This window comes from Ambystoma mexicanum, chromosome 4p, assembly GCF_040938575.1.
Source record: "Ambystoma mexicanum isolate Mex_15411 chromosome 4p, UKY_AmexF1_1, whole genome shotgun sequence".
In the NCBI taxonomy this organism is placed as follows: Eukaryota; Metazoa; Chordata; class Amphibia; order Caudata; family Ambystomatidae; genus Ambystoma; species Ambystoma mexicanum.
The window spans coordinates 603,525,559-603,549,185 of NC_090927.1; positions in this window are offsets into that span (position 1 = coordinate 603,525,559).

A 23,627-nucleotide genomic window follows, 5' to 3' on the forward strand; every position below is an offset into this window, starting at 1 on the left:
TTCTGCCTATTGTTTCAACCATCTTACATTCCTTCCTATCTCTATTGCTGGTGTCCTCGTTATTGATCTGTGTGATATTTTAACCGTACAGTTGATGCACTTTAATGAGATTCGATAACATTGGTGGTACCACTTTAGAATTGTATATATTTATCATTGTTGATTTCCGAGTACAAAGTGTGTTATTGTGATCGTGTACATACCTTTGAATATTAATTATATAAAGACTGTGTTTTCAGTAATACAGTGTGTGGACATTCCTTTGTGGGGGTTCAGGGACTACACTGTACTTAAGAACCAGCCTGCTTCACCTCCTGAGAAGCTAGGCCTTGATTGCTCGACTACGTTACCAATAATAGAGAATCTTGGCTGGGGTCCTCTGTGCCTCTCCTCTACCATATAGAGAGCGGAAGTACAGACACCCCCCTCCAGTCTTTACAGTGAGGTCAAGAAACCTTATTCTGCCCATAATCTACCGAAGTTGTGAACCACCCCAAAGGCCTATTGGCTGTCAGTATATATATTCACTCTAAGCCCTTTGGAAAGTTCACAAGCTCGAATCAGTGCAATGATCTCTGCAGCCTGTGCAGAGTTATGTGAAATTCTCTTGGTTTCCACAATCGTGCTTAGTGTAGTGATGGCATAAGCAGCAGTGGATGTACAATCCGGAAGTTTGAAGCAGGAGCCATCGCATAACAGCTCCTCTTGAGGATCGGTCATAGGTGTATCTTTCAAATCAATCCTGCCTTTAGTTTCTTGTTCTGTGGTATAAAGGCAGTCATGTGGCATTTCGTCACTGCAAGCAATATCTTGCGGAAGAGGTTACAATTCAGCCGGATTTAATACACAACATCTTTTAATTTGTATATGCGGTGCAAACAAGATCAATTCATATCTCGTTAATCGTGCGGAAGTAAGGTGTTGTGTTTGCGTTCTATTTAATAGAACGTCTACAGAGTGAGGTACCAACAAGGTTAAAGCATTGCCTAAGACCATACCCTCGCTCTGTTTTGCAGATGCAGCAGCAGCAGCGACAGCTCTCAATCATCTCGGCAAAGCACATGCAATAGGATCAAGGGTGGAGGAAAAGTAACCGCACGGCCTATTCTTCCCCATGTTCCTGCGTTAACACAGCCAAAGCACATCCATCACGTTCATGCACATACAACTCGAAGGCCTTTTCATAATTTGGTGTGCCCAAAACTGGTGCTGAACACAGTTCAGTCTTGAGCAGATCAAAAGCTTTCAGGTGTTCCCAGTTCCACGGCAGTGGGAAAAAATTCCCTTTTTGTCAATGCCAACATTGGTTTGATCACTAGTGAGAAATTAGGTATCCACTGTCTACAGTAAGAAGCCATTCCTATCAAGGCTCTGACTTCCTTCTGTGTATTTGGCACAGACATGCCAGAAATGATTTTAATTAGTTCAGGTGTCAATCTTCTTCCCTCTTTTGACAGGAGATAGCCTAAATAGTCGACCTCCTGTTGACAATACTGAAACTTTTTCAGTGAAGCTTTATGTCCCTGTTTTGCTAGATGAATAAGCAATAACACAGTGCCTTCCTTGCAAGCACTTTCTGAGTCTGCAGCTAAACGAAGATCATCGACATACTGTAGCAATGTACAAGTGGGAGGCAACTCAAGTGTATCGAGCTGCTCTTTCAAAGCTCTACTATAAATGCTTGGGCTCTCCGTGTGCCCTTGTGGCGCAAGAGTAAATGTAAACGAGCATCCCCCTAGAGTGAATGTGAACAGATATCTACTATCCTCATGTATAGGAATGCTATAGAAGGCATTCTTAAGATCCACAACACTGAAATGAGTAGCAGACGCTGGAATCATGTTAATATCATCGTTACATCAGGTACAATTGGAAATTGTGGAGCAACAATCTTACTAATAGCACGTAAATCGATAATAAAACGGAAAGGAATTGCATTATCCCCTTTCTTATACACAGGTAAAATCGGACTATTGCACAAACTTCCTGCAATTTCTTCAATTACCCCACGGTGTACAAAATCAGAAACTATACACTTCAAAGCAACTTAACTCCTGCTTTCAAATAGATTTTAACAGGCTCAATTTGTAAAATACCAACATCATTGTCATCAGTTGCTAACACACACTCCGGAACTTCACTAAAGGTCTAGTCAGAAACTGTGAGGCAGAAAATTGCTGTGGTGAAATCGTCAAACGCACTCCATCCGAAGAACAATGAACTATCGCATTTAATTCCTTCAACAGATTCAGCCCCAAAAAATTCTCATCGTTGTCAAAAGAAATGGACAATGATCCGTAAAATGACCCAGTGAGATCGGTACCGGCAAAGAAACCGGACTAACCACTGGCGTACCAGAAAACCCTACAGAAAAGTTAGTCTGCCCTCATAGTGAAATGTCTGGACCCCGTGAATGGTCAATGGAACACTTCTGTGCCCCTGTGTCTATCAAAAATAGATGCTTCCTATTACCCACCATCATTTCGACATAGGGACCTTTCTGATTAACGGGAATAGGCGTTGGTTCCAAACCCTGCTTCGGGCTGTCCTAACGAAACAATATATCATCAAAGGCAAGATATTCAGAAAGATAGGCAGTAGAAGGATTATCTAAGATATTTCTGCTATCTACATTAGGTTGCTGATTATTTTGCGAAAAGGACTGAGAATTTTTAGCAAACTGGCTTCTTCAAGGACACCCTACCCCAGGGTGGCCTCTGGGTCATCTACCCATGACACCATATGTTTTAATCGACCTCTGCTGGAGGATTGGGCATTGTGCTCGCCAATGACCCTCTTGTCTGCAATAAGCACATTGGTTCGCGTGTACACGACCCACCGGCACATTACCTTGTGGAACATACTGTCCTCTAAACTGTGTACTATCCCTTCTAGGCCCTCTAACTATCTGTTGCAACAATACCTTAGATTTCTGATCTCCTTTTTTCTTTTCAATCCTTTCCTTCTCGATATTGACTCTATTCTCATAATACTGAGCCATATACTTCAGACTGAGATTCAGCTTGCCAAGCACTCTCGGAAGTCATAATTTGTGACTGGATATTAGGCAACAATCCGCGCACAAATTTTTCCACGAATAATCTTTATCCGGACTCGGTGCTTAAATCCTGTCTGCTAAAATGTGATTAGAACCGATCAAAGAATTCGGTAGCGCCTTCAGATTTTCCTTGGGTACAAGCAGTGAGTTTGTCCCAAACAATCCTTCTCTCTGGAATTAAGGTCTTCAATGTTGCTACTATTCTATCAGGCAAAGTCAGTATCACCTGTGGTGGTCTTTCAACAGCTTTCCTTTCACTATCTTTCACTATCTTGTCTAAGCAAGCTATCCCATGTGTCACCCAACCCCGCTGCATCATTTACAGTCCTAATCTGTTTCCATAAATCAGCAGGTAGGAGCACAGGGAACAACAAATCTATATCACCCAGAGTGAAAACTGACGATTGTAAGACAGATTCTATTTCTTTGTAGAATCCCGTCGGATTTTTCCTAATGTCTGGAATGGACTGTCTAATAGTATTAACTTCCTGTCTTGAGAACGGGGCGTGGACAAACTGTGATACATAATGTGCATCAATATCATAAGTGGCTACGCCCTTTGCGGCATTAGCCGGAATCTCAACTTTAGGGACAAATGTCGGAGGAACCTCTCTCATAGGCAACTGAGAAACAGGCAACTCTGAACGCTTACTAAGCAACAGAGCTAGATCGAGCGCTAAAGTGGTGGGAGCAGTGTCAGATGCGAAAGCTCTCTTATAAATATTTAATAATTCTGCAGAACAACAAACCTTTCTGTTTATACATTCATCCTGTTGGTATTCTACCATTACTATCACTTTCCTCTGTCATATACTTCTACGGGAGGTATCGACATGTCAAAAATCCATCTGAGTGCATCTCTTGTATGAATTCGTGTTTCTTCACTCATCGATTTACAAAGAGGAAGGAACCATTTCTGTACATAAAAGGTATCCAAACAATTGCCATCTTTTTCATCATTCTGTAACCTTTCTAACTCCCTCCTAAACTCAAAAACCCTCTCGACGTGCTCATATACTTTCTCTGCAGTATCTCTTGAATAAGCTAAAACATTAAGATCCCTCAACCCTTGTGGGATATTTATGTCCTCCAATATATTCCACATTATAGTCAAATGTATTCCCATCCCTTCAATAAAGATATTTTTCTCTGGAAGACTTTCTAGATTAGAGAGTGTAGCTAAGACATCAAATCATTCACCTTTCTCTATGCATTTTCTAGCCCATGCATTCAAGTCTCTCTTTCTCTCTTTAGAAACTGTATTACGAGTTACAATTTTTGATTCACCACTCGCTCCTCTATCAACTATAAGTGGAGCAGAACCGCTTGGAAAAGAAAGTGTAGACAAATCCTGTACAACGGGCGGTGAAGACACTATTACTGGTGCCAATGACAAATCTACTGGAACTGCAACAGTCGGCAAAGGTAGAGGTACAAGTGGAGGAACAACAACAGGGACCGGATCAATAGCCGGCAGTGGGGGAGCAATAGGAGGAACAATAGGAGGAGCAGGAATTAATACAGGAGGAGGGACGATAGCAGGAAGAGGTAAAGCAACATGAATAGGTACATAAGGAGGTGGTGCAGAGGCACCGGACCTACGTTAGTTTAAGAGTTTATGGATTAGCTCATCTGATACATGGAAATCTTTAGATGGATATATTTTCTGTATGCCAAGTTGAAAAGCCCTATCCATATTTCTATCAGACTCTGACTGTTTCTGCTGATCATATAATAATGCCTTTTCGGCATTTGACAAATGTCGGCCTGCATGTTTCTCTTTACTTTTAAGCTGCTGCATAGCTTCTTTTTTCCAATTTTGTATTACATCAAATGCTGCAGGTCTTGCTTTTTTCTTTAACAATATAGATTCTAAGTAAACTATACGGGAAATCTCAAAGCTAACATTGATTGGTCACTGAAGTTCAGAAGCATGTCTAGTTTGTCTGTGCCAAATATCATTGAATACTATGCTACCGATGCCGTACTTACAGTACATAGTACATGCCGGCGACCCCGTCTGTGGTGCCGGATGGCCAAATTCCAAAGATTTTCTGTCTCTGCGGAATAACGCCCTGAAACAGGCAGACAATTTCCCAGGCATGTCAGATTACCGGTGTTACCTGGCAATAATTGTACTTGCGAGAACAATACTCCAACCAAATATCAGGATAGTTAGGAATCAGGGCACAACTCACCTGATTCAAAGGACAAAGGGAGGTCCAATCGGATTACAAAGGACAACAAAGGACCCACGTGGTTGGTGATTTCGGCAAAACTGCCCGCCTCGATATATGGACCCTCGTCAAGATGCCGTCTCGGACTGCGAAATCACTGTCCAGGGATCGGGTAGTGCAGTACTGTTGAGGTGTCGCATCTCATCCAAGAAGGGGCCCCCCTTCTCACCGTCCGATCCGGGTCCGATAGCCGCTTCAACTCTTCAACGAGATGGCAGCAATCGTGAGGGTCCTTATTCGGGCACCATCTGAAAGAATAAGGAAATATCGAGGCTGAGTACCACAAAGGAAATACACCAATCACTGGCTGAAAAGATTCACGGATCTTTTATTACTGTACAGTTTACAAAGTGACATAGATAGCTATCTGGCCGAAGCTGCTTCATATTCAAATCTAAAAATAATCCTTTAAAAAATATACATAGACCTCATAAAGCAAACATTATAATATAAAAAATATGTACTAGAATCCTTGCTTGGGAAGCAGCATGGTCCTGGATTCCTCAAGGTCCACTTGGATGCAGATGCCAGGTTAAATTGCTCCTGTGTATGTGCATGGCTGCTCTCAGGGCAACAGCAGCCTAGAGGGGTCTCAAAGTCCTTCTTAGCTGGGCCACGTGTGCCAGAAACAGCACAACATGTTAACAGCAGAGTGGGGTGTGAGGATTTCGACCATCCACACAGTAGGTGTGCGCTCACCTGGGTTTTTTTAAATGTTATTAGAAATTGAATGATAGTAGATGAACCTCCGGAAAATGTGTGGAGCTAATCCGCACACATTTTCCTATGCTCACAGCACAACATATATAAATACCTGTGTACTGTGGGTGGACACAGCATACAGGTGCTGTCCCAGCTGTTATATTTAGTTGGGATATGACAGCCAGGATTTGTCATGATGCCTGCCCCCGAGAAGCCAGACCAGGCCCAGCAACCCCGGAAGCAGGCATCATGCCGTTTGGAGCATGCCCAAAAACCCCAGTTAGGGACTGTTTGGGTGCAGTCCTGGCGCCTATGGCGCCAGGCTCATAAGGATAAAGTCAGTCCTGGCGCCATGGGTGCCAGGCTCATTACAGAAAACCTACCTAATGCAGACCATGCCGCATACTTACCTGGTGCAGACCATACTGCACGAAGCCACAAGCCAAATGGGGCTTAGGAGGGACTATTTTACCCGAGGGACTACTTTCTACTCGGGTGGGGGCTGTGGAAGAATACTTACCTGGGACTTCTTCCAAGGCAATTTAAACCACGCCCGGACAGCCGCACGTGCTTCGCGTTATTCTGCATTCAGCAGCGTAACGCTCACCGTGCCTTCAGCAGCTTCCAGTCTTCAGCCACGCCCGCTTCAGTCTTGGACCACCTGGAAATGAAAAGAAAGAAGAAGAGATTTAAACTTGAAACCTTACCTGAATTCTTGATCCATCGCGCCGTCGATCTTGAAGAAGAAGTCATTGCACGCGCGCCGCCACGCACCTCGCAGCGCCGCGCTGAACTCACCATCCAGTGCAGCTTTTCCTCACTCCATCGCAAACTCTGCACTTCCAGACCGCTCTCCGATATCTAAGGGGGCAAGAAAAGCCAGGTGAGCAAGGAATGCAAAAGGGCAATACAAGCTACCCCCAAAGACTTACCGGATTACCACAGGGGGGTACTCACCTCATCTCAGGTCGGCGCTCTGCATCACCGCCGCACCCCGGCCCCTAAGGGGAAACCACTGGACATTACAAGCTACCCCCCAAAGACTTACCTGATTTACCGCAGGGGGGTACACACCTCATCTCGGGTCGGCGCAGTTAACTCTGCATCATCGCCGTGCCCTGGCCCCTAAGGGGAAAACCCCTATAGACTTACCTGACTCTCACCAACTGCCATTTGGACTCTTCATGGTGGTTAAACCGGCAACCTACAAGGAATCGGAAAGAGTGAAGATCAGACATTTGAACTCTTACAAACTATTGGATTCTAGAGTCAATACTGGAACTCACCAATTCCTCCACGCAAGTGATGTAACTGGTCGTCTACGCGCCCCTGCGCTCGATGCAGGATGGAGAGCTCATCTTTCCAAACCATCAGGTGAGATTAAGAGGGAACATCAGGAGTGGTCAGTGGGCAGACAACGGGAGTGGAAGGTGGGTTAACGCTCAAATTACGGGAGGTTAATCCCCTTTCTCCTTTGCAGAAAGATATTCATACGAGCCGACAAACGAAGTTAAGTGGGTCTGTCCAGTCAGTCATCTCGGCTCTACGTGGCACCAGGCCAGTCCAGATCAACGCCCCCGTGGGAATCAGGTGAGCGTAACAGAACGCGAAGCCTACCCATAAATACCCACCTGGGCGTCATGGAGACCTCGGAAATGGATCAGTTGGCCCAATTACTAGGGGAATAAAGGACCGAAGTGCATTCCGCCCGCCAAGAAACTAATGCCCTCAGGAGAGAACTGATAGTATCAAAAGAACGAACCGATGATTTGGCCAGACAACTATTGCAAAGCCAGGCTGGACAAACACCTCTACCAGGACTCGGGGCAAGTCAGCTGAGTAACCCTGTACAGATAAATCTACCTGGAGCCGTTCCCTTGGCTCCGCCTGAACGCTTTGCCGGAGACCCAAAAAGGTTTGCTATATTCATGAATCAATGCCGCTTGCACTTTTTATGTAGACCTGGAGCCTTCCCGAACGATCAAGCCAAGGTGTCCTTTGTACTGTCATATCTCAGCGGCAGTGCGGCGGATTGGTCCATTCCACTAGTCAATCAGGATGACCCGATTCTTCGAGATTTCCAGGGTTTTTGAACAAGCATGGAAAGACTATTCGCCCGACACTCCCAAGGACAGGCTTTGGATAACGAACTTTTATCCTTACAGCAAGGTAATCAGGATCTTTTATCTTACATTGCAACCTTTAACAGATTAGTAGTGGTAACCAAATGGCCTGAAGCCAAGCGAATCACATTATTCCATCGAGGGCTTCGAGGAGAACTCAAAGATGTTTTGGCCCAAATCGTGAACCCGCCTCAAGACTGTGCTGAATATATAGATTTAGTGGTCCAGTTAGATCACAGACTTCAAACCAGAAAGGCTGATCGAACCAAGTTTGAGAATAGGGTGTTGACTAAAACCCACGTAAGCTCCAAGGGAGTAGATGCCCCAGAACCTATGCAACTCGGGGGGGTTAGAGGACCCCTAACGCAGAAGGAAAGAGAAAGAAGACGGCAACTGCAATTATGTCTCTATTGCGGAACTACTGGTCATTTTCTTCGGAACTGCCCTGTAAAACCACCCAAGAAAACTATAGGAGCAGCAGACGAAAACCATTTGGAACCTGACTCGGGAAACGACCAAGCCCGGCAAGTGTAGAGGTCCGCTTGCCGAGCTTAAAGAAGGACACTCTGACCTCGCATTTCACCATACCCATGGTCCTTGTAGATCCAGAGCAGCCATCACGCATGCACGCAGTAAAGGCGTACGTTGATAGTGGAGCCATAGGAAACTATTTGGACTGTGAATTGGCTTCCAGGATGAATCTACCTCTCACCCGAAAGACCACTGCCGATGTTGTCACCACAGTGGATGGAACGGAAATTGTCTCTGGGCCCGTAACTCATTCCACTGCAGAGATGACATTGCTGGGTCAAGATGGGCACCGAGAGGTTATGGTGTTTGATTTGATCAAGGCCCCATAGTTCCAACTGATACTGGGAATACCTTGGTTGGAAAAACATAATCCCTGTATTGATTGGCGAGAGAAGAGACTAACCTTCCCAGAATGTGCTCACACCTGCTACCCAAAGAAAACTCTAAACTCAGTCCTGGCCCCAGTAATCCCGACTGCCATGCAATTACCTGCTGAATACCAAGACTTTCAGGATGTCTTCCAAAAGGAACAGGCAAACACTTTACCACCTCACAGATCGTATGATTGTCAAATAGATCTTGTACCGGGAGCACAACCACCTTGCAGCATAATCTATGCCCTTACGGAACCCGAAAATCTCCACTTGCGCCAGTACCTTAACCAGTACCTTGCTAATGGTTTCATTCGCCCGTCCAAGTCCCCTGCATCTTCAGCTTTGTTCTTCGTACCTAAAAAGGAAGGCGACCTTAGAACATGCATAGACTACCGCGCTCTGAATCAGATAACCATCAAGAATCGATACCCATTGCCTTTGATCCCTGAACTACTAGACCAGGTGAAGGACGCCTGTATATACACTAAACTAGACCTTCGGGGGGCATATCATCTGGTATGTGTCAAAGAGGGCGATGAATGGAAGACTGCTTTTCGCACCAAGTACGGATTATTTGAGAACCAGGTGATGCCTTTCGGACTATGCGATGCACCAGCAGCCTTCCAATTCTTCATGAATGATGTCCTCCGAGAGCTTATCGATGTTTGTGTGGTCGTCTACATCAACGATATCTTAGTATACTCCTTATCAGAATCCGATCATGTAAAGCACGTCCGAGCAGTACTAGAGAAGTTACGCCAGCATAAATTATATGCTAAACTGGAAAAGTGCGTCTTTCACACTATGGAAGTGGAATTCCTTGGATTTATTCTGACCCCGAGAGGAATCAGGATGGATACACGTAAGGTGGATGCAATTCTTAATTGGCCTTCACCAACCTCAGTCAAAGGCGTCCAAAGCATGCTTGGCTTTGCTAATTTCTACCGCAGGTTTATCCCGGACTTCTTACACATTGTACATCCCATTACAACGCTATTGCGAAAGAATAAACTTTTTGTGTGGACATAAGAAGCCGAGAACGCCTTCCAAGAGATAAAAGCAAAATTCACATCTGCCCCTGTATTAAGACACTTGCGCCCTGAGCTTCCATGCATAGTGGAAACGGATGCATCCAGTTCAGCCATGGGAGCAGTGCTCTCCCAAAAGGATCCCGAAACTAACCAGCTTCACCCAGTGGCATTCTGGTCAAGAAAGTTTTCGGCTCCCGAATTAAACTATGCCATTACTGACAAGGAGCTGTTAGTCATCAAGTCCGCCTTCAAGGCTTGGCGGCACTATCTGCTGGGTGCCAGACATACCATTACAGTCATCACCGATCACCAAAACTTGCAATACCTAAAGACAGCTAAGGCCCAATCTTCGCGCCAACTCCGTTGGGCATTGTTCTTCGCCGAGTTTGATTTTGTAATAACCTATCGACCAGGTTGTAAAAATGGTAAAGCAGACGCCTTGTCCCGGATTGGAATGGGAGAAACTCAAATAGCCTTAGAACCCGTACCCATAATTTCCGAACAGAGAATCCTTGGCCTAACGTCCATACATACACTGGAGGACATTCAAGAAAAGATCCACCAGCTCTTTGATTCAGTTGCCTTACAGGACTGGGCCAAGAAAGGTCCAGAGTATTCTGTCACCGATGATTTACCTTATTACCAAGGCCGGCTATTTCTGCCACAAAAGGAACTACAAGAACTTGTCATTTCCCGGTACCATGATACCCTACTGGAAGGACATCCTGGTATTGAAAAAACTGAAGCCAAAATTAAGAACTAATTCTGGTGGCCCACCTGGCGCAAAGACATTAAATTGTTTGTCATGTCTTGTGGCATTTGCGCCCAAAATAAAAGTCAAAAGAAAAGACCCACTGGACTATTACAACCTTTGGACATCCCACCAACTCCTTGGCATACCTTGTCATCAGACTTTATCACAGATCTACCCCCGTGCAATGGCTTTAACACCATTTTAGTTATTGTGGACCTTTTTTCTAAAATGGCCCACTTTATTCCTTTAAAAGGGATACCTTCAGCTTTAGTCCTGGCCAAAGAGTTCCTTGAAAACATTGTTCGCCTACACGGCTTTCCATCCGTGTTGATTTCGGACCGGGGCAGTCAATTCATTTCGCATTTTTGGAGAAAATGTTGCCAACTGGCGCAGATAGATGTTAGGCTTTCCACCAGTCACCACCCTCAGACCAACGGTCAAACAGAGAGGACCAACCAGACTCTTGAGCAGTACTTGCGTTGTATGCTACATCAGTCTGTGGGTACTTGGAAAAACATTCTTTGGATTGCCGAGTATGCATACAATAATTCCGTACACTCGGGAACTGGACAAAGTCCTTTTTTACCATCTATGGACACCATCCTCAAACCTCGGACCTTGATTCGCCCCAACACTTGGAGATGCCTGCGATGGACCATCTCCACGCAGTTATTACACAAGCCTTTAAAGAAGCAACTGCGCATTTGCGAAAGGCTAAGGAAAAATACAAGAAAGATGCGGATCTGCACAGGAGTGAAGCACCGCAATACCAGATAGGGGACCAAGTATGGTTGGCCACTAAGCACATCCCACTCAAAGGAACACGGACCTTTAATCCTAGGTATTTAGGACCTTACTCCATCAAGGCCATCATTAACCCGGTGGCTGTCAAGTTGGACCTACCTGCTCATATGCGGATTCATCCCGTTTTTCATGTGTCCCTTTTGAAGCCAGTACAACCAGGACAAGACTAACCAAACCACCCGATCCCATCCTCATAGACGGAGAGCCCGAATTTGAGGTTAAGAGCATCTTGGACTCAAAAAGAGTGAGATCACAACTCTTTTATCTAATCGACTGGAAAGGCTACGGCCCTCAGGAAAGGTCTTGGGAACCTAGTGACCACGTGCATGCACCTCAATTAGTGAAGAAGTTCCACCGAGAATTTCCTAACAAACCAAGGCCAAGGGGAAGAACGACTTTAAGAGGGGCCTTGAGGGGGAGTGCTGTCATGATGCCTGCCCCCAAGAAGCCAGACCAGGCCCAGCAACCCCGGAAGCAGGCATCATGCCATTTGGAGCATGCCCAAAAACCCCAGTTAGGGGCTGTTTGGGTGCAGTCCTGGCGCCTATGGCGCCAGGCTCATAAGGATAAAGTCAGTCCTGGCGCCATGGGCGCCAGGCTCATTACAGAAAACCTACCTAATGCAGACCATGCTGCATACTTACCTGGTGCAGACCATGCTGCACAAAGCCACAAGCCAAATGGGGCTTAGGAGGGACTATTTTACCTGAGGGACTACTTTCTACTCGGGTGGGGGCTGTGGAAGAATACTTACCTGGGACGGTTTATAGTCATAATATCGAAAAAATAATATTGAATTACAAAAATGTCGAAAAAAAAATGTCGAATGCAAAAATTTCGAAAACACATACATATAATAGAAAAAGTCATTAATTCGAAAATAAAATGTCGAAAAACAAATCGAAAAACCAATGTTAAAATAACTATGTAAAATGTAACACATACTAACGTTTTTTATTGGGGGGGGGTCCCCCCCCAAACCCCCCATCCCAAACCCCTACCCCAACCCCCCCCTCCTCCCCATCCCCCCCAACATCCCCCATGGATATACCTTTAATTTTTTTAAAAAAATATTTAATTAAACATTAATTAAATAATTAATTATTAAAAAACCCCATCCCAAACCCCTACCCCAACCCCCCCTCCTCCACATCCCCCCCCCACCCACCATGGATATACCCTTAACCATTTAAAAAAATTATGTTTTATAAACTATAATTAATTAATTATTTAAACATTAATTAGAAAAAAAATTGAAAAAAATTCGACATTTTTGTAATTCGACATTTTTATTTTCGATTAAATATTTTCGACATTTTGACTTTCGACATTATTGTATTCGACATTATGACTGGACACCACCTGGGACTTCTTCCAAGGCTATTTAAACCACGTCCGGACAGCCGCACGTGCTTCACGTTATTCTGCATTCAGCAGCGTAACGCTCACCGTGCCTTCAGCAGCTTCCAGTCTTCAGCCACGCCCGCTTCAGTCTTCAGTCCTGGACCACCTGGAAATGAAAAGAAAGAAGGAGAAGAGATTTAAACTTGAAACCTTACCTGAATTCTTGATCCATCGCGCCGTCGATCTTGAAGAAGAAGTCATCGCACAAGCGCCGCCACGCACCTTGCAGCGCTGAACTCACCATCCAGTGCAGCTTTTCCTCACTCCATTGCGAACTCTGCACTTCCAGACCGCTCTCCGATATCTAAGGGGACAAGAAAAGCCAGGTGAGCAAGGAATGCAAAAGGGCAATACAAGCTACCCCCAAAGACTTACCGGATTACCACAGGGGGGTACTCACCTCATCTCGGGTCGGCGCTCTGCATCACCGCCGCACCCCGGCCCCTAAGGGGAAACCACTGGACATTACAAGCTACCCCCCAAAGACTTACCTGATTTACCGCAGGGGGGTACTCACCTCATCTCGGGTCGGCGCAGTTAACTCTGCATCATCGCCGTACCCCGGCCCCTAAGGGGAAAACCACTATAGACTTACCTGACTCTCACCAACTGCCATTTGGACTCTTCGTGGTGGTTAAACCAGCAACCTACAAGGAATCGGAAAGAGTGAAGATCAGACATTTGAACTCTTACAAACTATTGGATTCTAGAGTCAATACTGGAACTCACCAATTCCTCCACGCCAGTGAAGTAACTGGTCGTCTACGCGCCCCTGCGCTCGATGCAGGATGGAGAGCTCATCTTTCCAAACCATCAGGTGAGATTAAGAGGGAACATCGGGAGTGGTCAGTGGGCAGACAACGGGAGTGGAAGGTGGGTTAACGCTCAAATTACGGGAGGTTAATCCCCTTTCTCCTTTGCAAAAAGATATTCATACGAGCCGACAAACGAAGTTAAGTGGGTCTGTCCAGTCAGTCATCTCGGCTCTACGTGGCACCAGGCCAGTCCAGATCGACGCCCCCATGGGAATCAGGTGAGCATAACAGGATTACACCATGTCCTCTCAGAAGGGGGAGGGCAAAACATTCCCCCTGCCATGGCCAGCCTAATTAACTAACAAAGGCTCCATGGATCCGTCCTGTCCTTTTGTTATCTCTGCAGCTGGTGGCACCTTCACATGAGAATCAGAGTTTAATTCAAATAGGCCACATGGAGCGTGGCTACAGAGGCTAACAAAGGAGGCAGGAAACCTCAACAACATTTGATATGCACTGTGTCAACCTGAAGCCCGCTGCCGTCCTTAGTATCAATGGACAGTGAAATGTCATGTCTGGAAATTTGTGGATTACAGTAGCCATCCTTGCAGGGAGACCCCATTCAGCTGGTAGGAGTATGTGCTTTGACAGAGACAGAAAGTCTGGTCCCACCGCAGCTTCAATGGAGAGCTGCCGATTTAATCAGGAACCACAGAGAGCTCCATTAACTAGAGAGACCATTTGATCGACAAAAGACAGGAAGATGGGCAGGACTTAGTATTACATGTTTTCACCCCTTTACCTTTTCTGTTGCAAAGCACTCTGGTTATGACCTCATGCATACAGGTGATTGTTGGTGGAGACCCAGGATTGGTTAAGTAAGGTAGGCTTAGCCTACACCAATCACTGTGGCCCATTTGGCTTTAAAAAAAGGATCTGACCCTCTTTTGGGAAGATCATCTGAAGACTTTGCAAGGAGTAGCAAGAAGAGCTCAGCATTGAACCCAGGCTGAAGGTACAGTCTGCTTTATATATTCTGCCAGTGAAGAAAGGCCAGGTCCTCCAAGAGGGAAGCAAGATCCCTCCTCTAAACATCTCCCAGGGAACAGAGGGAGATACTGAATCCCGAGGACCATCCAGCAGCTCCAGAACCAGTACCCAGCCAGCACACATCGTGCCCTGCTAGGCTCTGCAGCAAGCTGCCTAGATGGGAAGTGACAGAGAGTCTCTGGACTAAACCAGGATAAGGCAGCTGCCTGCAATACTCTCCTCAGCTTTGGGCCATCCACCTTAAAAGATGGCATGAGCCCAATGAAGAAGCTAGGAGAAGTGCATCAACAAGCATCTTCCGACGTCCGTCTTAAAGGACATTTTTGAGCCCCTTGAGCTGCAAGCGACTGCACCGCTGACTGTTGTTATGCCGCAGTCACTAAAGCTGTCTGAGATGCCTCGACCACTGCTTCAGACCCAGACCCGGCAGACAGCACTGAGACAACAATTCCTGACCATGAGCCGCCATGTCAGCCAGCCTGCAGCCGTCCATCCAGCCTCGCTCGCTGAACTGCCTGCCGCCTAATACCTGCAGCTGTCTCTCATTCTGAACTCTGTCACAGATGCTGCTAGGTGCCCTGAAACCAACTCGACCCTGTCGAGCACCAACAACTTGTACAAGCACAAGATAAATTGTCCCCCTGGTTCTTCCCCTATACCCCCTAGTGGCATTGTACGACCCGCTGCTCCATTTGTGTTGAAACCAAGTATCCTTGAACTATTGAAATTAATTACTTTACTGACTACCCTCCTGTCAGTATCCAGAGTGCATCCCTTTTCCTTCTTCGAAACTGTCTGTCCTCTGCATTCCTTTACAGGGTGGGTTGTGTTTTGTAATCTGCTAGAACTGTCTGCGTGACAATAATTAAGTAGATATGTGTATACAACCTTGGCTGGACAATCCATTTTATCATTGGGTAATAATTGTATTTTCGCTGAATTGCAACTAACCAATGATCCAGTTGCAGAGATAAGCCTACCGTTCCGTCCATGTTACCAGTATTGGACAAGGAGGTTTATAATTGACTTGGGTTTCCAATCTGTTGGGATCCCTTCTCGTGTACTAGAGGTGTGGGGGTAATTGATGGTTTAAAAACCGATATTCAACCCTGGACAACTGGTGCCCCGGAAGTTGTTTCATCACAGGGGGCCCCTGAGGAGAGTCCTTACCGCGCCATGTATGCCAGAAGCAGAGCGGTGCTCATTGCAGCAATGGGGGTGGCATTAAGGCTCTTCAACATGGGCCGTGTATGCCCGAAGTGGACTGGGGATTCAGGGACAACCTGCTCGTGACAGGCAGGGCTCGCAGTGATGATGCAGCACTCCCCCTCCTTTCACATGGAGCGCCACATAGGGCTGTGTGAACTTGGGCAGGCAGTGGTAAGGATGTGACACACACCCCTTCAGCAGGATTGCCGAGCAGTGCGCCTGAGCCATGGCAGTGATAGTGCGGCACCTCATCCCTTTGCAACGAGGAGCAGTGTCGTGAGAAGTTTTGAGTCGCAGCATTGACATGTAGAATGGCACAGTTCCTGGCAATGGGGTGCTGCGTATCATCTGATCCCCGGCTGCAGCAGTGAGAAGCAGTGCACAGTACCCCATCTGGCCACGAGGCACAGCTAATTAAAGGGCATGATTAACCAGGTATATATTTTAGTTGGCGCTGAGAGCACTGGGCTCGACCCTCCAGAATGAGGGTCAAGCAGTTTCTAAACATTCTCTTAACAGTACTCTTCTCTGGCCATTCAGAATTCGACCTTTGTGATTGTTTGAAGGGTCCCTCTCGTGGCACATGTGCAGTGGGACCCTTCTTGATAAAATAAATAGACGGGCGCAAGTCTAAAAAACAACAGTCACAGAGCATCATTACGATTCCAGCAGACTCTGAGTATTTATCAGCGCCTAACTTCCCGGTGTCACCAGGATATTACAACTCCCGCAGCCCGGGAAATCAGGTGCTGGTAAAATGTAGGTCCCCATTCCCATAGAGTCCCAAAGGGGACTCAGAAGTGCCGGCACCATTGTTAGAGGTGCTGGCACTTCCATGAGGAGTCTGCCTACTGTGGCCGCTGCGCCCGGCAGGCTCAGACCTGTCAGGCACAGCGGCCACAGCAGGCAGACTTAGAGTTTGCCGATCCGGCAACAAGGGTGCCAGTGAGCTTACCGGCACCCTTGTTTCTAGACCGGCAAACTCATAATGAGGCCCAATGTACAGAAAAGGGGAACAACATAGAGAGAGACTAATGAGGAGATCCAGGAGAAGAGAGGACATGTAAGAGATTTCATCCAAAGGTTGCCATATATGTAGATCACCTGAGATCTTTGTAGAAACCTGCATGTGTACGTTCTTTGTGCAGTTGATAAACTGAGTAGCATTAATTTGGGTAACGTTATCATCTGTTATATATAATGAAATTATATGAAAAATAAATTAAATTAAAGTCATTTATAAGTCATTTAGATTCACAAACGGAGTGAAAAAATAATCTGGAACATTGCAGGGGAGGTCCTTGAAAAAGTGGACATTTTCCAGTACTTGGGAGTCATGATAAGTGGAAGTGCTAAAGAAGCACCGATGCAAGAATGGTTGTATTCGAAAGCCAGGACCCTTACCTCGCAAACTAAGTTGATTGACAAGAAATTTGGCAGATTCACATTAGTACCGGCAATTCACATTAGTAGCGGCAATAAACTTTTATAAGTCTAAAGTAGTGCCTGCCATTATCTATGGAGCGGAAGCAATGCCAGCTATTCCAGTGGAATTATGGATAAAGTTGGAAGGTCTACTATGGAGGAAAGTGTTGAATCTCCCTTCATCTACCCTGATGGCATCCATAAGGAAAGAACTCAGTCTGGTATCACTGAAAGGGTCAGTAGATCTGAATGGATTAATACTGTTAAGAAAGATACAAGCTCACGACAAAAAAATATATGAGATCATACACGACGAGATGACCAATGGCAAAAATCCTATGCTAAAGGATTGGGAAAAAAACAACCTGGACTTATTAAGAGAAATCGGAAGCTCTGAAGAAGAACTTAAATCCAACCCAGAGAAAACCAAGAGCCGAAAGAAAGAATGGGATTGGATAAGAACTTTAGAAGACGCAGCGAAAAACAAACTTACTGTGCACCTGCCTCCAAACATGCAACAATTAAACAAACCGGTCGCCTACCTAGTGAAACTGCCAAATAAAAAAATAAGATCTGTCTTTCTGAGAGCAAGACCGAACTTGCTGAAGACCAAGGAAGTCTTAAGAATAAGAGGAACCGTCAAAGAGAATATCTGTCGTTTTTGTCAGCAAGCAGATAAAGTGGAAACGATAAGACCCTTGCTACTATCATGCCCAGGGACTAGATCTAAAAGATTGATTTACATGGGCCATATTTTTAAAAAACGCAAGTACATCGGAAGAGGAGTATTGGTGGAACCGCATGATCAGTGGGATCTCGACGAAAACATCTATTACAGTAGGTCAATTTTTGCAGAACATCGGTTTGGATCAAGAAAACGGGATCAAACCAGAGAAAGGAGAACCTGATATATCCAAAACAACAGAGACTTCCTGAGGCAAGAAGAACAAACGACAATAGCAAATAAAACATTAGGAAATCCAGGACGCGCAATCTTGTAAAACATTGTATGAAAACAATTAAATCAAGTATAAAAAAAATAATAAGTCATTTATAAAAGCTCAAATCTTAGTTGGTCATAGGCACGCACAAAATAAGACCTTTCAATTAAATATATTTGTGTAGACCCAAGTGTAAGTAAAGCAGGCCCACCATGTAGAGAAGTGCTGGCACCACTGGTTTGGAATGCCATGCCTTTGAGGCAGAAATGGCAAATAAATGGCCATGTTACTTTTTGCGCAGATGCACATTTGCTTAATTGTTTTAATGTGCAATTTTTCAAGTGTGAAAGCAGAAATATATACTTCCTAAAGCAATTAATTTCTTAGGGCAGTCCAATCAGCTTCTTTGGAATCACTTTGGGCCCGATTCATGGAAATGTGTGCAGAAATCCTGCAAGGTCCGCGTGACGAGAAGGACTCTGCGCAGGCCTGTGTGCAGAATAAAAAATGTGCCTCCTGCGTATTCATGGAATTCACTGCGCAAAGTAACCATGTTCGCAAGTCGCGGCCAGAACGCCCCCGATATGCAAAGCATAAACAGCCAAAACAGCTACCTTTGCTTGCTCCCCTGGGCACGAATAAATGCACCCTTCAAACAGGGTATGGGATTTCCCGTAAGCAGACCTGCATCTCAGGGACCCTGCGTAGGGCCCCAGTAACTGTTTCTTGTACCTCGACAACATGCATATGAAAAATCATCACTCGGTCTTAACTCGGACTTAACTCTTTGTGCGAACCCCCATAAACCATTCCTGCACCCCGCTACACTGCTTACGTGCACCCCTAACTAAAATCAGAACCCAAGTTGCATACACACACCCCTAAATCCGACATGCAAACCCACCTCTGCGCTGCAAATCCTATGCGCAAGTGTATTTACGGCTGCCTTCGCGTGGAGGATAGTATGAAGGACTTGCATGGCTAATTCCCTGCTGAGAGGTTGTGTGCTCGATTCCATGACTACATCTCATGCCACGCAATTGTGGGAGTGCGAGGGACTGCCTGTGGGCCTGACCCCCGAACACCCACTTTTTCGCATTTTCTTCCTCATTTTCCATGTTCTTCCCATACTCAGCCCTCTGCGTAGACCTCACCCACAGTCTGCGTGGAGTCTTGCGCAAGGCGCTTGACGGCTCGCAGAGACGTGTGGAGCCTGCGTTAACTCCATGCAAGTCCTGGAAAAGTACCATACATTTGATTCCATTAATTGACAAATCCAGATTTGCGTGCAGTTTGAAATGCAAGTACCCTATTTTCCATGCAAATAAATCCATGAATCGGGCCCTCTGCCTTTTGGGGTAGCTAAAACCAACTTTTGTTAATGCAAAGTCCACGTAAAGTGCACCCTTTGCATTCAGGAAAGTAACAATCCCTGAAGTCCTACTAATCATGAAGCGCATCAAACCGTTGTTGTGTAAAGGGGACACATGCCCAGCCAACATAGTCAAAGACTGTGCGACAGCTCTAGCCCCATTTGTCACCACATTTCTTCACGAACAGCACCGTCCCGCTCGCCCTTAAGGAAGCTTGGGTTTGGCCACTATTAAAGAAACCCACCCTTGACCCCGACTCCCCCAACAACTACCGTCCAATTGCCACCGTGCGATTCCTGCTAAAAATTCTGGACAAGGTGGCATTGTGATGCTGGAAATGCAGCGGAGGGACAGGGCCTCCGTATCCTTGTCCTTTACTGCTTTTTATTGTGTGTTCTGTCGTGTTTTCCGCGCAAGAGTTCATGTGGGACACCTGGTGGGTCAGCTCTCTCTTTTGGTTTGGTGTACAGACCCATGGGATACCCTTATGGCACCCACGGGTAGGGGTACAACACTATGCCCCTAGTGTATGTTTTTGGGCACCTGTGTGTGTCCCACAGATCAGGGTATTGTATGGTGGCAGGCCCATGCTGAATTTGACAGATGCTCTGAGTATCCTCCATTTTGGGATACTCAGGCCCTGCCATTGGAATCAGTTGATTCCTGATAGGAAACAAGATGGCCCCCATGGCCTCTTGCTTTCTATTGCCTGTTACCTTGTTTTCCCAAAGTCCTGGGAAGCCCTGACTGTGTCCCTTCCCCCTGACCGGCTGTTGGGTGGAAGTTCCATATATGGTAGTGTGGGGAAGTGCTGACCAGACTGGCTGGAGCCTTCCCAACGACCGTATGTTGTGGGTATGCCTGTGGGTGGGACCGAGGTGAATGGAGTGTGTGACCAATATGCATTCTATGTTGTGGGTGTCTAGTATCTAGTGGTTGGCGCAATGACTGAGATAGCCCTGCCCGAAACCGGTATGAATGCAGTGTGGAGTGTTGAATGGCCGGGTACTTGTCCCAATACACATAACTTGTTGTGAGTGTCTGCAGAGAAGTAAATGGCCTGAATGCACTGTGTGCCTGATTGGCTGCCTGCCTGCATGAATGCCCTTCACCATGATTGGATGCTTGAGTATGACCCAGCGGAATGAATGGGAGATCAACAGTATATCTGGGGACCTCTCACTGCTAGGAATTGTGTTCAGAAGCTGAAGTCCACTATGACGAGTAACTGGAGTAACTGAAGCTTGACCTTGAAGCCCTGCTGGATGAGAAGAATTTCTGTTGCTCTCCTTCATAATCTGAAAGCTGCTGTGCCTCCAAGGACTGACCCAGAGAGGACCTGGTAAGGCGCCCTCTTCCCGAGCTACGAGGGACCATCGTGCACCAGCTGATCTTTGCCAAAGCTCCCTGGTAGACAGACCTTCGACAGGCTGCCGACCCGAGACGGGGACTGCTGCGGAATCCCAGGAGAAGCGCCCGGACTGTTGTCCGCCACTGTCAACGACCACCGTCGCCGATCGGAGACGCTGTGCTCCTGTTTGCCTAAGAACTTCATTTGATCCAAGGAGGCTCTCGTCCGCATCGTCGCCGCTGTATCCTGCTGGAGAAGGCCTGACCGTTGACGCGCCAAGGAGCATCCACCGGTGGGTTTCCCACCACCCAAGGACCACAGAGATGCCGCCGACTCAACACCCTTGCTGGGCCACATTTCTTCAAACTCTTTGCGGTCCAGAACTATCGATACCGAGGTGCCGCGCACGCCTCTTCCTTGCAGGACGTTTACGCTTCCCCGTCAACGAGCACCGCTAGGAACGAAGCTGCCACGTCACCGTCGTAGCTCACCCTGTTCTCTGTTGGACGTTAAACAACCCGTGACTCCTGCCTTAAAGGGAGGGCACTCAAGAAGGGCCGTTGATTCCCTGCGAGGAATGCTACAACGCCAGGTACTTTGAGGTTGCAGAACTATTGGGAAGTCTATTGTGAACAATATATGGACTGGGCTTGTATCTTTATTCTACAGGTTGCCCAGGTGGGGGGATCTCCACACAGAACTGTGTCTAGTGGTACGGGCCAGCATTCTGCCAGTTGTTCAACCATCTTGCTTTCCTTCCTCTCTCTCTGCTGCTGGTTTCCTCTTTATTGATCTGTGACATTTTGACAGTATATTTGATGCATTTTAATGAGATCTGATAATATTTGTGGTACCACTGTAGAGCTGTATATATTTCCCGATACAGTGTGCAGACATTCCTTTGTGGGTGCTTGGGGACTACACTGTACTTAAGAACCAGCCTGCATCACCTCCTGAGAAGCTAGGCCTTGATTGCTCTACCATAGCTACCAAACAGAGAATCTTGGCTGGGGTCCTCTGTGCCTCTCCTCTACCCAATACAGACACCCCCCTCCAGTCTTTACAGGCATACTGATTCAGTCCTATCTGGAAACTCACAACATTCTAGGTAAAAGACAATCTGGCTTCCGCCCACGTCATGGCACAGAATCAGCAGTACTGGACTTTAAGAACCAAATACTCAAAGCCATGGACAAAGGCAAATCCTCACTCCTCCTACTCCTGGATCTCTCGACGGCCATTGACTTGGTTGACCACAAGATCTTGTGTAAACACTTCACTGACACTGCTCACTTCTCCCAAGAAGCCACTGCCTGGATCAATTTCTTCTTGGAAGGCCGAGCTATGAGGGTCTTCTCTGACCAGGCTTCTGCCTCTCCATCCCCCATCGGGTGAGGAGTGCCACAAGGATCCTGTACCTCCCCACCCTCTACTACCTATTCACCCTCCCACTCTTCAGTGACCTAGATGAATTTATTTGGCATAGCCTTTACAAACGATACCGACCACACACAACTCCTTATTAAAGGAATAAAATCAGTATACTGGTGTCTCTCAACAGGGAGTAAGGTGCATGGGTTGTGTGCTATAAGACGTCCTACCTGTGCCATTGTTGTCAGTGTCACAGGAGTGGGAAGATGCAGAGTTCTTCTCTCAAGGTGCCTTCTGTGCACCTCTGGTTGTTTGGTCCTGTATGAATCAGGTCTGGCATCTAGCTGGTTCAGCTGTAAAAATCAACCTTATATAATCCTTTATTTTTACAGCTGAACCAGCTAGATACCAGACCTGATTCATACAGGACCAAACAACCAGAAATCTGCATCTTCCTCACTCCTGTGACACAGACAACAATGGCGCAGGTAGGACGTCTTATAGCACACAACCCAGGCACCTTACTCCCTGTTGAGAGTCACCAGTATACTGATTTTATTCCTTTAATTTTAGATGTTCGACTAATGGGATATACCAGTGACACCATCCAGTCCACTTCCAGAGTCCTGAAGACGGCATTAGAATACAAAAACATCCACTTCATGCCAGAAACACCACAAGTGTCGACTAGACAGATGTTTTGGTTATAACAACCACATTCTAAAGTCACAACTAGTACTAACCTCCACAGTGCAAACATTGCAACTGAAAATTGTGTATTATATGAATATTGAATATGATACAATTTGTATAAATTCCCATAAGTGATGGGTTTGAAACTGATCATGTATGTATAACGGCCTCATTAGGCCTTTTTATGCCACACTCGATAATAAAATGTGTTAAATGTGTAAATGTAAACCTTGTGCTCTCTAATTTATGTACAGATCTAATGATATGATCGGTTATATTGTGCTATAAACACTACCGGCCAGTGCCAGACAGGTGGGGTAGCCTATGTCCCTGTGTTCTATAAACTGTTGCGTACCCTCATGACATAGGCCCCCCATATAAAAAAAAGGGTTCTCACCCCTTATATATTAGAAAATCCCAATCAAGAAACGCATAACATTC